At 33.4% G+C, this 11300-nt stretch overlaps 1 non-coding gene and 1 pseudogene across 1 annotated transcript; one reads left to right on the top strand and one right to left on the bottom strand.

Moving 5' to 3' along the window:
• The first annotated feature begins 3358 nt into the window (after window positions 1-3358).
• Window positions 3359-3464, top strand: LOC148763152 (small nucleolar RNA R71). The gene has a single exon (XR_016026127.1). It is a non-coding gene; the product is annotated as a small nucleolar RNA R71 (small nucleolar RNA).
• A 5593-nt stretch (window positions 3465-9057) lies between these two features.
• Window positions 9058-10949, bottom strand: LOC18601412 (AAA-ATPase ASD, mitochondrial pseudogene; annotated as a pseudogene).
• Between the last annotated feature and the right edge of the window lie 351 nt (window positions 10950-11300).

Here is an 11300-nt window from a genome sequence, read left to right as displayed (position 1 = left end):
CTTCTCTACAAAAAACAATTTCTCATTAGGAAAAGTTTCATTGATCACTGTTGAATTCCCAATGTGCTCATTATTCTCCAATCTTGATAAATGATCTGCTAATTGATTTTCTGTACCTTTCCTATCTCGGATTTTCAAGTTGAATTCTTGAAGCAAAAGTACCAATCTTATCAAGCGTGGTTTTGCATCTTTTTTCTCGATTAGATATTTAATAACTACATGGTCTGTGTAAACAATAACTTTAGTACTAACATGATAGGAGCGAAATTTATCGAAAGCAAAAACAATAGCAAGCAACTCCTTTTCGGTTGTGGTGTAATTAGCTTGAGCCTCATTCAATGTTCTGCTAGCATAATAAATAGGATGCAAAATTTTCATTTTTCGTTGGCCCAAAATTGCACTAACTGTATAATCACTAGCATCACATATTAGTTCAAAAGGAAGATTCCAATCAGCAACAGTGATAATAGGAGGAGAAATTAATCTCTTTTTCAATTCAACAAAAGCATCATGGCAAGCATCATCAAAATTGAAAGAAGTATCCTTTTCTAACAAATTACACAGTGGTTTAGAAATTTTAGAAAAATCTCTAATGAATCTCCTATAAAATTCAGCATGTCTTAAAAAACTACGAATGCTCTTAACAGAGGTGGGAGGTGGAAGTTTTTCAATGATTTCAATTTTTACTTTATCTACTTCTAAACCTTTACTAGAAACTCGATGGTCTAAGACTATACCTTATTGCACCATAACGTGACATTTTTCCCAATTTAAAACTAAATTAGTTTCTTCACATCGCCTAAGTACTCTAGCAAAATTAAATAAACAATCATCAAAATTATCCCCAAAAACTGAAAAATCATCCATAAATACTTCCAAAAACTTTTCAACCATATCAAAAAAAATTACCATCATACATCTCTGAAAAGTCGCTGGAACATTACAAAGTCTAAAAGGCATTCGACGAAAAGCAAAAGTTCCATAAAGACAAGTAAATGTGGTTTTTTCTTGGTTTTCAAGAGCAATGGCAATTTGATTATAACCAGAATAACCATCCAAAAAGCAATAAAAATCCTTACCTATTAATCTATCAAGCATTTGATCAATAAAAGGTAGTGGAAAGTGATCTTTTTTGTGGCTTTATTTAATTTTCTATAGTCCATACATACTCTCCATCTAGTTGTAGTTCTAGTGGGAATGAGCTCATTATTTCATTAAAAACTACAGTCATACCTCTTTTTTAGGGACACATTGTACTGGACTTACCCATGAACTATCAGAAATAGGATAGATAATACATGCATCAAGCCACTTGATAATTTCTTTCTTTACTACCTTTTTCATGATCAGATTCAACCTTCGTTGATGCTCAATGGTTGCTTTGTGATTTTCTTCTGAAAAAATTTTATGCATGCAAATTGATGGACTGATTCCTTTGATGTCTACAATGGTCCACCCAATCGCTTTTTTGTACTCCCTTAAAACTTGAGGGAGTTTATTTTCCTGTTCATTAGAAAGAGAAAAAGAAATAATTACTGGTAGTGTAGAAGAATTTTCCAAAAAAGCATACCTTAAATGATTAGGAGCTGGTTTGAGCTCAACTGAAAGAGGTTCTTCAATGGAAGGTTTGATTGGTAAAGTTGTAATTGATAATTCCAAAGATTTAAATTGGGATCTTGGAAGACATGAATGGGCATCAAGATGGTTAGCATATTCAAGAACTTTTCATCAATAATATCACATAAAGAATTCAAAGAAGTTTCTGGTGGATCTTGATAATTTTCAATAAATACATTATTCGTTATGTCATCCACTACATTAATTGAGAAACATTCATCATGTTCATTGAAAAATTTTAAAGCTCGAGAAATACTAAATGCTACCTGTTGATCTTTAACCCTTAAAGTAAGCTCACATTTTTCCACATCAATTAAAGCTCGAGCAGTTCTCAGGAATGGTCTTCCAAGAATGATCGGTATTTCACGATCTTCTTCCATATCAAGAATAATAAAATCTACTGGAAAAATAAACTTACCAACTTTTACCAAAACATCTTCCATAATACCATAAGGATAGGTGATGGATCGATCAGCAAGTTGTAAAGTCACAGAAGTTGGTTTAATCTCTTCCAAACCCAATTTTTTATAAATGGATTATGGCATCAAATTTATACTTGCACCCAAATCACATAAAGCTTTAGCAAAACAAAGAGCACCAATAGTACATGGAATAGTAAAACTACCTGGATTTTTAAGCTTTGGTGTAAGCTTCTTTTGAATAATGGCACTGAACTCTTCAGTAAGTGCAACAGTTTCAAACTCACCCAATTTCCTCTTTTTAGATAGGATGTCTTTAAAAAATTTAACAAATCTTGGCATTTGTTCCAGAGCTTCAGCAAAAGGAATATTAATATGTAATTTTTTAAACACATCGAAAAATTTCTGGAATTGTTTGTCAAGTTTTTCTTTCTAAAATCTTTGAGGAAAAGGTGGTGGGGGTGTAGGAGTAGTTTTTAATTGTAATTTTTCTTTTGAATCTTCAGCAGATTTTTCAACTACAATTTCTTTTTCAACAAATTGAATTAAAATTTCTAAATTTAAATCCTTATTACTTACCTCTTTTCCATTGCGAAGATGGATTGCCTTACAATGTTCCTTACCTTCTCTTTTGGATTAGGTTCAATATCACTTGGTAAGGTACCATGAGGTCTAGAATTTAAAGCACTAGCATGTTAGCCCATTTGTATATCAAGATTTCTAATTGAAGTTGCTTGATTTTGAATGAATGCATCAGTCTTTGTCATGAATTGCATGAACATATCCTCCATTGAAGACTTTTTCTCTGGTGGCATAAGGCTCTAGATGGAAACCCAGAAGGAAAGTTTGACTTAGCTACTGATGAAGACCCTTAGTTGTTATTCCATGAAAAATTAGGATGATTTTTCTAACCAGGATTATAAGTGTTGGAATAGGGATTGTTTTATTGCCTATTTCCAACAAATTGGCAAGACTCAAAATAGATGGGACAATTGTCATTAGGATGTCCTTCCCCACAAAATTCACATGTCATAAAGGAGTTCTAAAGAGCATTAACACTCAGTTTATCTATTTTCTTTGCGAGAGAGGCTAATTGTGTAGAAACATTGTTCATCATATCTAGTTCATGAATTCCAACAATTTTTCTTGTTCCCAATCTTTCATATGGCCATTCATAATTATTAAAAGCTATCTCTTCGAGCAAATCATAAGCCTCATCAATGGATTTACTCATAAGTGCACCTCCAGTAGCAGCATCAATGGTAGTTCTAAAAGGTCCCAGCAAACCATTATAAAACGTCTAAACTTGCAGCCACTTAGGTAATCCATGGTGAGGACATCTTCTCATCAAATCCTTATGCCTCTCCCAAGCCGCATATAATGATTCAAAATCAAATTGCATGAAAGAAGTGATATCATTTTGCATCTTTGCTCACTTTGCAGGTGGGAAGAATTTTGTGAAGAATTTTTTAGCCAAATCATCCCACGTATTAATGGAACTAGCAGGAAGTGAATTTAAGCAACTCTTTGCTTTGTCTCTTAATGGAAAGGGGAAATGCCTCAATCTTATGGCATCATCAGTAATACCATTGGCCTTGAATGTATCGCAGATTTCCAAGAAATTTACAATATGAGCATTCAGATCATCATTAGGCAAACCACCCAAATTGAATAGCAGTTTGAATCATTTGAATGATTGATGGCTTAATTTCAAAATTGTTGGCTTAAATATGAGGTCTTCGGATACTAGAGTGAAGATTTTATAGTTATGGGACTGCATAATCCCTCAAAGGCTTGGTCTCTTCCTCTTATTGATCAGCCATTGTTTTACTTGGAGCAGAGATTTTTTTATTTTTCCTTCGAAGTCTATGAATAGTTTTTTCAAATTCTAGATCAAGAAGAACAATTTCCAAATTTCAGGCTCTTCGTAAACAACGACCAAAAGTACCTGAAAAATTAAAGAAAAGAAAAGTCTAGATTAAAATTAAGAAAGCTTAGTATTAATATTAATAAGAAAGAATTAGAACTCAATTCCCCAAGCAACGGCACCAAAAGCTTGTTGTTCAATTTCTTACCCATGCAAGTGTACATATCACAAAGATAATATAGAGATAAGTAGAGTGTCGATCCCACAGCTATCTAAACAATTAAGATTGAAAAGGAAAATTTAAATTAATAAGCTAATAACGAAAACTAATCTATGCACATTTACTTTATTAAATGTGAATGACTACCAAACCTAAGATTATGATATCCCTCAATACTTTATCTGATTATTGTCTCACCCCCTTAACTTAGTTTAATGGATTAAGTTACTAACCTAGAGTTCTAAATTATTTACAAGTCTTTGTCGAGTTTCTCATAAAAATACATTTCTCAATTAATTTACTATATGTCTATGCAAATTATACTGAAGAAAGATTCATTAAGTTCGTGCTCTAATTTTGGCTACATATGGCTTATAAGTGTATGTCTATCCTATATGCAAATCAAACCACCTAATCAACTAAGTGCATTCGATCATACATTATTTTATTCAAGGTCTATCTAAATCTCTTTCGTCAAGGTTTAACTTAGGTTTCCAATTCAATCTAGTTGGTGGCCAGTCAACTATAAGCATTAAGGACAGAATAAAATAAATAACTTAAATCTATCAAACATAAGTAAAAAGGAGATAAATAATTCAGACTATATATTGAGTTCAATCATAATCTTAGATTAAAAGCTTAGTTCCCCATCAAGTCATACATTATCATTGAATAAAATTTAAACATTAAAACCAAGAGAATAAAAGAATAACAAAAAGATAGAAAAAACCAAGGATTGTATTCTTGATCTCCAAATCTCCTTGAATTCTTCATATTCCTTCAACGACTCTGTAGCTTGACTCTCATATGTCAATTTTATGTTTTCTTCGTTCCTTTTTTAAGTCCTCCGAAAGGTTATATTTGTAGGCTTTGAAATTAGGCCAAGTTGGGTGAAGAAAGAAGTAAATTTCAGCTAGGATTTCCTCATCAGACTATGCAAGTCGTAGCCTTGCTGAATTAATTAATAGAAGTTGTAATTGCTCAAGGATTGCTGCAGTCCGTCAACTTCAACAAGATTTTTGACCATCCTACAATCTGAAGTGGGTGAAATGCTAAAAATTAAAGTTGTATCTTTTTCTCTTATCTTTTTAATTGTTCAAGAATCACTTCATTTGAAGCTCTGTAAAAAGGTTATGGCCAAAATACCAAAACATATGCATTCGAAGTCTGTACCTTGAAATCGCTCTCCTTCTTTTACTAAAATTCTTCTTTCAAATACCTACAAAAGCACAAATAAATCAATAACAACCTATCATATCCACATTAACACCAAATTAAGCATAAAATTAACCATGATTAGATTGACTCTTCTAAAATAACTAATTTTAAATAATTAAATAAAATCTATTAATTTTTATGCATTACTATAAAAACTAAGCTAAATTACTATCAAAATTAAGCTCAAATAACTCTATATCATAGAGTTATCAGCTGCCTTGATGTAGAAACTACTGCAGCAACTCATCTTACAATGTGATTTTCTCCTACCTCAAGGTTGATTTGGGCAAAATGGTAAACACGAAAGTTATAGGTATGCCTCCTATATTTTCAATGGTCTAAGAAGCATGTTGATTGAATCTCTGTAGCTTGAGTTATGCCAAAATTATAGTAGCATGTTTAGTGGAACTCTGCACTTAGTCTCTATTGCATTGTTCATCACCATTTAACTTTATGCATTTGAAAACCTAAAAAGACAAAGACTAAATCAATATTGGCTTAAATTAAGACTTTCAACATGAAAATGAACTAGAATTACTTTCATTGAAACAATTTAACATGCTTTAAACTAATTAACAAAAAACATAAAAACTATTCAAAATTGACTTAAAACAAAAATACTTAGATATTTTAACATGCAAAATGTGGCTAAACAACTCTATATAATATAGTTATCAGATATCCATCAATGCTAGAATGATATTCAGATTCTAGTTGGATTATAAGTTTGGAAGATCATGCTTTTATAAGCAGACGGGTCTTCATTCTTAGTGGGGATGCCATTTCTTAGGGGTTAAAGAAACAAATGTATATAACGGATTCCACCATGGCAACTGAATTCATTGCATTGCCTGTTAACACTAAAAAAGACAAATGGCTAAGAAATTTACTCTTTGGTGTACTTTTGTGGACTGAACCAATTTTTTCAATTTCTATCCATTGTGATAAATGAAGCAACTCTAGAAAAAGCATACAACCATGTGTATAATGGAAAGTCTAGACATATTGGATAAGACATAGCTATGTTTAACAATTAATTTTAGATAAGTGATCACTATAACTTTTGTGAGATATAGAGAAAACTTGGTGAATCCTTTAACGAAAAGTCTTTCTAAAGATCTTATAAATAAAACCTCAAAAGGGATAGGGCTCAAGCTCATAAATTGAAAGTCACTTATGGTGGAAACTTTACTCAATGCTTAGTACAATGTCAAGTCTTGAGTTCAATGAGACAAAGTACACCATCCGTATTGGTTGCTAGCACTATAATATGATATAATATAGCCAATCTCAAGTAAAGTTCTAGTTACCCATAATTATAAGGAAATGATGAGTTATATACTCTTAATAGACATATAACCAAAATTTGTTATAATGCTTTACTTAAAGGGGCATTCTTGATGGGATCTGCCTATATGAGTGTGAAGTGTGGCCACTTTTAAGAGCTCGAGAGCACTCGTGAAAAGAAGATGTAGACACATGGCCATAAATGTGTCGTTGAATACTGTGCATTCATTCGTGTTGAAATCATTGTGTGAGATGTGTTTAGTTAACCCAATAAAATAGCTAGTTCAAAGCATAGTCTACCAAGCAATTTTGGTTAACTTTAACGTGTTTTCACTAAGTGAAGGTACAATCAAAAGTCACCTCCATTTATGCAATTGATTTCCAAGATTATCAAACCTCAAGGAAAGTGACAATGTAACACACCTTGAAACCATTTCCTAATTTTTCAATTATGTGTTCCAACATGAAGCTTTGTCTTTATTAAAGATGAAAACACCAAGTTTTTCTTTACCAGGTGATAACTCTATTATATAGAGTTATTTCACTACATTTTGGGATGATAAAATAGCTAAGTCCTCATGTGTTGAGTCAATTTTAGATAGTTTTTAAGTTTTTAGTTAACTAGTTTAAAGCATGTTGATGTACTTTAATTTTGTTAATTTTAACTCAATTCATGTTGAAAGTCTCTATTTAAGTCAATGCTGATTTGGTCTTTGATATTGTAGGTTCATATGTGCTTAAAGTTGAATGTTGGTGAACAAGGTAATGGAGACCAAGTGTAGACTTTTACTGAGCATGTAGCTATATTTTAGTCATAACTTAAGCTCCAGAGATCCAATCAACGTGACTCTTAGACCCTTGCAAAGCTGAGAGGTAGACCTACAACTCTTATGCTTACCATTTCACCCAAATCAGCCTCGAAGTAGGAGAAAATTGCTTTGTAAGATAAGGCACCATAACAGACTACACCAAGGCAGCACAGGAGTTGGCAATGTCGTAGCCTTGAAGAGCTCAAGGTCGTAGTGCCTAAGGGAGCACCAATGCTCCATACAAAACCTGAGAGCTCAACACCACAATGCCTAAAGAGGAAAGCCGCGACACTAGATAGAAAGCAAGTAAAAAGAATATATAAGTTAAGAGCGCCGCGGCGCACCTGAAGCAAGGTTGCGACGTTCTAATGTGGATTAATGAAGTGCAACCAATTAGGAAATGAGTTTTTAGGGTTTGTTGGTGACTATAAATTTCATTTTCAACAATTGAGAAAGGAGGTTCATAGAGGCAATGACCGGTAGTTTTTGAGAGAAAAGAAAAAGGTTTTCAACGAGAAAAACGAGAAGAAATAGAAGGAATTGAGGATCAAGAGTTGAAAAAGGATTTGATTTTTCCTTACTCTTCATTTTGTTTTTGTTATTTTGTGGTAGCAATGATCTTTTCTCTTGTTTTAATTATGTCTGTTGTAAATACAATGATGAATTAATTTTGTTTTCTAAGATTATGGGATATTTCATTATGTAGTTTGATTATTTGAGTTTTTCTTGCTTAGTGTTAATGGAAATCACATGGTTTATTCAATTATGCACTTAATGCTTTTCACTGTCTGATCACCAGTTGAAATGTAAGGGATTTCTAAATGAAACTCGACAAAGGGAGTTTAAGATATACCATAGTTTTGAATAGCCTTTGTTCGATTCACTTCAAAGTTAGGTGATAATTTTGTGTTTAGGATAGACATATACCTAAATACCTTAGGCAGCCATATTAGAATACGAACTTAATGAACTTTTTCTAATTAATTTGCATAGACATATGGGATTAATTTAGAAAAGGTATGTGTGCATGACCTCAACAGATGATGTTTACATAATTTAGATTCTAGGTTAGCCATGTACTCCATTAATCTAAGTTAAGGAAATGATTTAAATCAAACAAAGTTTCGAAAGACACCATAATCCTAGGTTTTGAGTGAATATTTCTTTTAGTGACATTTTGTGCTTTGTTAATTATTTAATTAATTATTTTTTTAATTTAATTAATCCTTTGAAATCAAGTGCTTGAATAAGATTATTTTGTTAGAAGTTTAGTAGTCAGTCAGAACAAGTATAAATCTCTATGGAAAATGATACTCAACTTATTTTATATTATTTGTACGGTCACATGCACTTGCATGTACAATCTGACCAAAACAAGGTAAATAAAGTAAAGCCTATGCATTACAAATAGGTAAACTTCCCTTTAGAAAGTAATGCACATGTAGATGGGTGGTTGCCATGAGTTTGAATTAACAACTTGGAAAGATTCCACAATGCACTTTTCTATTAACTTGATGTTGAACCACTGGTTACAGAGATTGAGATTCTATTTCACAACTACCATTAATATCCCCTTACAATAAATTACAAACGGTTGACATCTTAACCAAATTATATCTATGAACAAATCAATCCAAGAGTTCTTATTTTACAATCAAATTCATTACATTATACAACACTACCAAATACAACAAATAGCAATACAAACACCAATACCCAATGCAATACAATAGATATCCATGCGATCCTAATTTACTAGTAGTTACATATGCACAAAGAGATGCACTTCTTCTATTAACGGATGACACCATTCTCTTTCACTTCTTTTGCTGCCATACCATTCTTTTTCACTTCTTTATTAATGGATGACACCATTCTCTTTCACTTTTTTTTCTGCCATACCATTCTCTTTCACTTCTTGGCATCATCAGCAGATTTCTCCTTCTCATTCTCATCTTTCTCAGATTGCTGCTTCTCTTTTTCTTCTTTCTCCTCCTTTGCATGAGCTTCTTCATCAGCCTTCTTAATTGCTTCCTCCTTCGTAGTCTTAAGAGCTTCAATCAGTCTCTCAAAACAAGTCTCCTCCTTTTCATAATCTGACTTTGGCATCAAATTTTCTGCGACATCTGCGGGAGCCATTTTCGTTTCTCCTAACAATCTTTCTATTTCTTCAAACAATGGATGAGATTCAATTTTCAAATAATTCTTTGCTAACACTTTGAATGCATCAAAGCAACAATAGGACATTTCAATGTGCACGTCCATTCTTCCTCTCCTTATTAGAGCTGGATCAAGCTTTTCCACATAGTTAGTAGTAAAAACGATGATTCTTTCACCTCCACAAGCTGACCAAAGCCCATCAATACAATTCAAAAGCCCTGATAAAGTAACCTTACTCTCTTTTTTCTCTTCTTCATTTACCATATTTGCAATCGGATCCATCCCTTCATCATCCTTGTCTTTCGCCTTCTTCTTTTTTTCTCTTTGGCCAGTAAGATCAAGGGAGCAATCAATATCCTCGATCACTACAATTGACTTGCTCGAGGTATCAATCAAAAGCCTTCTCAACTCTGAGTTATCCTTGACTGCAGTAAGTTCAAGATCGTAAACATCATAATCTAGAAGATTTGCCATTGCAACAATCATGGATGATTTGCCAGTTCCTGGAGGACCATAAAGGAGATATCCACGCTTCCAGGCCTTTCCAATACTAGCATAGTAATCTTTCCCCTTGCTGAACTTGATAAGATCGTTCTTGATTTCCTCTTTCTTTTTTGCCTCCATTGCCAAAGTATCAAATGTTGCAGGGTGCTCAAACACCACATTGCTCCACTTGGTCCTTTTGTATCCGTACCAATTATGACTAGGATTGTTTGAATAGAGTTTTCGCTGCCGGTTCTTCGTTGCAATTGCCTTTCCTTTTTTTAACACATGACTAACATAAGACTCCGTGATGAGTTCTCTGTAGCTTTTGTGGACTGTGAGCTTGTAAAACTTCTTTTCATCATCAGCAGGAAACCATGAAATTCGCTGAGTTTTGTGAGGAGTTTTCCTTGCAGCCCACCAAACCTTGACCCCTTGAAACTCATCAGTGACTTCCTCATTAAAATCCATGCTAAGGACTACAGACTGGCTATCTTTGACAACATCAGCCTTAAGCCGCTTAGCAGAGGCAGAGGACTTGCCACTTAGATAAGTTTCTATGGCAGAGTAGGCTTCACTACGCTTCATGCGTTCCCCAGTGAATTCATCAAAGGTGATTTCAACATAAGGATATGCAAAACTCACAAGTTTTTTGAAATGTTTTTCAATATAGTCTTGAAGGTGATAAGGGAAGAACTGTTTAAACAGGGCGTAAATGAACATCAAACTTCCCATGGTCGAGCCTACATGAGACCACATCTCTCCCATCCTCATTTTTTTGCAACTCCTTTCTCCCCACCTTACAACTCTTTAAATTTTTTTTACGTGCAAGTGATCCGGGATGTTGTATACATAGAGAGAGAGGACATTAGTGCTGTTAGTGACTTGTTGATCAAGTTAGAGGTTTTCCACAGTATCCCTAGTTCCTACCTAATTTCCAAAGTCTTCGAATAAAGACGGTAGATAGTGACCAAAAGCAGTCCTCAAGTCTTTGTTTATTCAGTATTGGAGTTTTAATTTTGTTTGCATACAAGATTGCAGGGAAGTTTCCTACTGTCTCGATTGAGCCACCATTCATGACCACTTGCTTTTCTCGGCCAAAACATTACACTAAAAAAAAAATGGCTGGCGGCTATCATCCTTTAGCAAAATTATATGAAGTGAAACAGATTTTTTGTACTTCATAACAAAAGCAACAAAAAACAAAAGACAGAAGAAAT

This window comes from Theobroma cacao, chromosome 4 (assembly GCF_053813885.1).
Source record: "Theobroma cacao isolate CCN51 chromosome 4, ASM5381388v1, whole genome shotgun sequence".
NCBI classification, from domain to species: Eukaryota; Viridiplantae; Streptophyta; class Magnoliopsida; order Malvales; family Malvaceae; genus Theobroma; species Theobroma cacao.
Note: the sequence above shows the minus strand (reverse complement) of the source record. Positions and strands in the feature narration are given on the sequence as shown.